Genomic DNA, 6,099 nt, shown 5'->3' on the forward strand with positions numbered 1-6,099 from the left:
GTCCAGAGAACAGCTGCCTAGCTGGTCCAAAAGATAAAGGAAGTGATTCTAAGTGTGCAGATAGCTGGAACCATGGGCCAGCAGGGGGCAGCAGATTACCGAGTGTCTGCATTTTCCCTTCTGCCTGGGAAGCTTCCTCTAGGGGGCTGAGGACAAGGAGTTTTCTTTTTGCAGGGTGGGGGTGGGGGTTACCCAAGTAGGGCTCAGGAGGCCCAAGGGGATTCCTCCTGACTATTCTCCACTAAAGGAGGCCACCAAACGTTCAATGCTAGGATTCTAGGATATAGTGCTGGGGTTGGAGAGAGGTCAGCAATTAAAGCCTTGAACAAGGCTGACCAGGATTCTATGCTTGGTTCTACATATGGTCCCCAAGCACCGAGAGGAGTGATTCCTTAGTGCAGAGCCAAGAGTAAATCCTGAGTATCCCAGGTGTGACCCCAAAATAAAACTAACAGTGTTGCTCAGGCCATGAGGTGCTTACTTAGGGTCAACTACATGTAAGTCAAGTACCATAGCCCTGATACTATCTCTGCCCTAGCAAGATGTTGGTTGAGGACTGGGTAGTAAGAGAGAAAAGATGCTTTCCTCTCAGGAGAGAATGGTGGGGCTGGGTGGCAAGGCACAAGGAGGATGACCTTCGACCCTAAATGGTCCTCCCTCTGCTCAGTGGTAACAAACCTATCCAAACCCTGTGACAGTCACCCTAGCTGGGCTCCTGAAACAGGGCTCAGATCCCGGATTGCTGCCTGGGGAAGAAGTTGGCTCACAGAGGCCTTGGAGTTCTGAAGGCCAGTGGGACTTGGGGGTGATGGGCCCCACTCCAGACTGTAGTAATGCCCCCGCCCCTCTCTTCGAGGGGCAAAGGAGACTGTGGACAGGGCCTCTGCTTCTGAAACCCACTCTGGTGTCCTGAAGCGGTTACACAACAGCATGACACACTAGGGACAGTGTGTGTGCCCGCCCTCAGGAAAAGCCAATGAGGAGATGCCATTTCCCCCCACCGTGACCCATAGCCCTAGGGAGCCCTGCCCCCTCACCCCAGTGTTTTGGTGCTACAGATGAAGAGGTTTGGTTAGGTCCTTAACCACCTGCTAGGAAAGCCAAGCTGTGCAGAAAAAAAAAAAAAAAAAAAAAAAAAAACGGCAACAGGAAGGCACACAGGAAACACCTGTGTGTGGATGCAAGTGGCTCATCCTGGCTGTGGCAGCGGGGGGGGGGGGGGGGTGTGTGTGTCAGGCCAGGCAGTCCTCAGGGCTCTGGCACTCTTCTGGGCACCCTCTGTAATCAGGAAGTGTGGGGTGGCAGGGCAGGGTGCTCGGCTCAGCTTTCAGGGTCGTAGGGTGGTAGGCTGAGGAGGGAGAAGGCAAAAAAGTAACTGAGACCAAACCCATAGCCAAAGCTGTCACAAGGCCCAATGGATGGCGGCTGTCTCTGAGGCCCTGCTTCCCTAGTGTGGCCGGTATGGTGGAGAAAGAGCAAGTGAAGACTGGCTAACCAGGTTGGGGAAGTGCAGACAAGAGGACCAGGCCAGTACCAGGTCTTAGCTCAACCCATAATGGGGTTGAGGTCTGCACGAGAAATAGAGGCTCAGGAATAGACTCTGAGAGGTCCATTGCACCTGTCATTGCATACCCATATGGCCCCCACTCCCAGCTTTTCAGTTCTGTGAAGGGAGAAGCCCTAGAATTCTAGGATCCTTGGGGCACAGCTTTAGATAAAGAGTAGGTGTGAATTAAGGGTGGGCAGAAGACATCCCATAGGCCTCTCACAGGTCCAATCTGCTCCCACACTCCCTGTCTCCGCCTCTGCTGTCACAGCTTCATGGAGTCTCTTGTTTCTGCTGCCCAGACTCTGGACAGTAGGAGCTGCTGGCCTCAGTTGAGTGCAGGCTGAGGACACTATAGCAGTCAGTGCTCCAGTGGGAAAAGCCAGGGCACCCTCTGGGAAGGGACAGAAGGAAGTAGGTCTCCCAGATCCCATGGCACGCAGAGAAACACTGCATCCATCAAATCCTTGGAGGTCACAGCCATGTCTTGGTCATCTCAGCCAACAGTCTCTCTGGAAGAAAACCAGTAAGTGCGCGGTGCCAAAGAGGAACATGCCAAGGGAATGGAGGATATGATTTATTGTGGGGGCAGAGGGGTCACTGGGGCCTATCTCCTTTCCTCTTGCTTTCTTCCAACCTTACCTTTCCTCTGGTCTTCTACTTTTCTCTCTCATGCATTGAAAGCTGTGGAGAACCAAAAAAAGAAGAAAAAAAAAAAGGCTGTTTGTGAAGGCAAGGAAACAGATGGGCTGGCACGTGGGAAGAGGGCTGCTGCTTTGTCTCACCCACAGAGCGGGGGTGCCTGCCTTGTGTGTTTCTGTGCCTGCTGTGTGGGTACAATTTGCTGAACCCCAAGCATATGATATACTCTCTCTTTTCCCTTCATTCCCCCTTAAAAGTCCTGGGGTGTGTGCATCAGGCTGTTCCTCTCCCTCCCCCCACCCCCAGGCTGAAAGCTTGGCAGCCTGACCTGGCTTTCTGGGCCCTGGGCAGTAGAAGGTGAACGAACGTGGGAAGGATTCCAGGGCCTGTGTAAATGGTTAGGGAAACACAATCTATCGAAAATAAAATTGTCATTAATCTTCAGTATGAGTACAATTGGATAATAGTTCAATCTGACCATCACTCTGAGCCTGTCAGGAGCAGATTTCTGAGCATGGAGCCAGGAGTAATCCCTGAGCACCACCGGGTGTGGCCCAACCCCCCACTCCAATCAATCTGATCTTTAGTTTGATGACAGTAGGCAAATTTCTCGTCTCTGGCGATCTTAAGGACATATGGGCCCTAATAAACGCTGACTTAGAGCAGCTGAATAAGCAGCTGAATTGCTATGCCTAACACCTACGTTTCCAGCTATTTCCTCTGAATCTCTTTACAACCTTCCCTGCCACCTCCTTCTCAAACATCCTCTTACAAATACTGCTTCACAGGACTTCATTCGAGTCCATTTCCTTCTCTCTGTGAGATGTTATTTTTTTTCTCCCATGCCTGGTGAGATGCTATTTTATCTTCATAAATGTGGTGCTGGAGATTAAACCCAGGGCCTTATACATGCAGGGCCAGACTTCTACTGCGGAGCCACATCCACCACCTGAGACATATTCTCTGAACCACATTGTCCTAGCCTAAATTTCTGGCTTCTTTCTCCGTGCTGAAGTTGTGGCCCTGTGTCCACTTGACTCTACACTCCAGCCTTCTGCTGCCTTTGGAATAGCTACATGTTTCAGACTCAGGGTATGCAAAACCAGACTTGTCATCTCAAAACCTGTTCCTCCTCTGAGGCACTTAGAATTTGTTCAGATAGCCAATGTCATGTGTACAACCAACCGGCTTTCTTCCTTCTTCGGTGACTCTTGGCCATCAGAATGCTCTTTTTTTTTTTTTTTTTTTTTTTTTTTTTGGTTTTTGGGTCACACCCGGTAACGCTCAGGGGTTACTCCTGGCTATGTGCTCAGAAGTTGCTCCTGGCTTGGGGGACCATATGGGACACCGGGGGATCGAACCACGGTCCGTCCAAGGCTAGCGCAGGCAAGGTAGGCACCTTACCTTTAGCGCCACCGCCCGGCCCCCATCAGAATGCTCTTAATTAAACGCCCTGCCCTGAATATTTCCATATTCTGTCAGTTCTTTTGTGTTTGTTTTGTTTTCAGGCCACACCTCAAAGTGCTCAGGCTTATACCTGATTCTGCACTTACGGATTACTCCTGGTGGTACTCTAAGGACCACATGGGGTGCCATAAACTAAATCCAGATCAGGTGTTAAACTATCCAGGCTCCAGGGCCGGCGTGGTGGCGCTAGAAGTAAGGTGTCTGCTTTGCCTGCGCTAGCCTTGGACGGACGATGAGGTTCGATCCCCCGGCGTCCCATATGGTCCCCCAAGCCAGAAGCGATTTCTGAGCGCATAGCCAGGAGTAACCCCTAAGCCTTACCGGGTGTGGCCCAAAAACCAAAACAAAAAACAAACAAACAAACAAAAATTATACAGGCTCCAAAAATTAATTTTTAAAAGGAAAAAGGTGAAATGTGCTTCAAATTATATTGTATTAAACCCAATAAACTTCTAATGTGTTCACTTACAGCTTACGTTATGCCATTAAATTAAAAACATCATTGGGGGGCCGGAGAGATAGTATGTTTTTAGGTGTTTGCCTTGCATGCAGAAGGACGGCGGTTCAAATCCTGGAATCCCATATGGTTCCCTGAGCCTACCAGGAGCAATTTCTGAGCATAGAGCCAGGAATAACCCCTGAGCGCTGCCGGTGTGACCCCCCCCCCCAAAAAAAAAAATCATTGCGGAAACAAAGTAATAGTACATTGGGCAGACTCTTATCTTTCATGTAGCTAAACCTGGTTCAAACCCTGTACCTCATATCGCCCCCAAACCTGCCAGGAGTAATTCCTAAGTATGAAACCAGAAATAAACCCTGAGAACAGTTGGTGTAATTCAAAAAACAAACATATATTTTTGTACCAGGTAAGGTGCTTGTCTGCCTGGATTTGATCCTTGGCAGTCCTTGGGGGACCATATAGGATACTGGGGATTAACATGTATGGCAAGCACCTTAACCTGCTGTACTATCTCTCTGGCTCCTCTATTTTCTATCTCTAGATTTGTTTGTTCTAAATTTTGTTTGTTTGTTTGTTTTTGTTCACACTCAGCAGTAACTCAGGGCTTACTCCTGGCTCTGTGCTGAGGGATCATTCCTGGCAGGCTCAATGGACCATATCGGGATTGAACCCAAATGGGTACATGAAAGGCAAACATTTTCCCTGCTGTACTATATTTCTTATTTTGTGCTAGAAAGGATTTGCTTGGGTTATACTGGAGGTGCCCAGGGACTACTCTTTTTTTTTTTTTTTTTTTTGGTTTTTGGGTCACACCCAGCAGTGCTCAGGGTTTACTCCTGGCTCTATGCTCAGAAATCGTCCCTGGCAGGCACAGGGGACTATATGGGATGCCGGAATTTGAACCACCATCCTTCTGCATGAAAGGCAAAAAAGCCTTACTTCTATGCTATCTCTCCAGCCCCCCCAGGGACTAGTTCTCAGGGATTCCCTCCTGGTAGTGCTTGGGAGACTTTATGCAATGCCAACAAGGGTCAACCACATGTAAAGCAAACATTTTAACCCCCTGTACAACTTACCCCTGGCCCCCAGGTTTTTTCGGTTTTGCTTTTGGGCCCCACTTGGTTAGGCTCAGAGATTACTCCTGGCAGACTCGGGGGACCATATGGGTTGCCGGGGATCAAACCTGGATTCACCAAGTGCAAAGCAAACACCCTATTCATTGTGCTATCGCTCAGACCCCTAGATATTTCATATAAATAAAATCAGATTAGATCTTTCCAACTTACCTGGTTCTCAGATTCATGTGAGACATCCATCAAGATTAAAATTTAGAAGTCTGGGTTGAGTGTGTGGCTCAAGTGATGAAGCACATGCTTCGCATAAGCAAGACCCTGGTTTTCATGCTTAGGACTGTAAAAATAAATAAGTAATACAATTCAGAAATCTGGAGTCAGAGAATCAATATTTATTTACTCTTAACTTTTGTGATGCCAAAAATCAAATTCAGGTATCACACATGCAACGTAAGTGTTCTATGGCTGGCCAGCATGCTGAGTCTATTTTATTTATAGAATTTTTCTTTTTTTTTGTTTTTTTTTGGGCCACGCTTGGGGTTACTCCTGGCTATGTGCTCAAAAATTGCTCCTGGCTTGGGGGACCATATGGGACGAACCACGGTCTGTCTTAGGCTAGCGCCGGCAAGGCAGATGCCTTACTGCTTTGGGTCACTGCTCCAGCCCCTAAACTTTTGTTTGTTTGGTTTTGGGGCCATACTAAGCAGCACTAGTGGTTATTCCTGGCAGGCTCAGGGGACCATATAGGATGCTGGGGATCGAACCTGGGGCCAGACACCTGAAAGGTAAATGTCCTACCTGCTGTGCTATCTCTCCAGCCCCTAATTAAACATTTTTTTGAGATCGAGAGAGTACAGTGGGTAGGGCATTTATCTTGCATGCAGTCGCTGTAGGTTCAGTATCTGATACCC

At 48.6% G+C, this 6,099-nt stretch overlaps 1 long non-coding RNA gene across 1 annotated transcript; it reads right to left on the reverse strand.

The window, feature by feature from the left end:
• Positions 1-2,112: 2,112 nt before the first annotated feature.
• On the reverse strand, positions 2,113-5,635 carry LOC126027484 (uncharacterized). Its single transcript, XR_007502274.1, has 2 exons — positions 5,402-5,635; positions 2,113-2,230 (listed from the first exon to the last, which is right to left on the reverse strand). It is a non-coding gene; the product is annotated as an uncharacterized LOC126027484 (long non-coding RNA).
• Between the last annotated feature and the right edge of the window lie 464 nt (positions 5,636-6,099).

Source organism: Suncus etruscus, chromosome 14 (assembly GCF_024139225.1).
Source record: "Suncus etruscus isolate mSunEtr1 chromosome 14, mSunEtr1.pri.cur, whole genome shotgun sequence".
Taxonomy (NCBI): Eukaryota; Metazoa; Chordata; class Mammalia; order Eulipotyphla; family Soricidae; genus Suncus; species Suncus etruscus.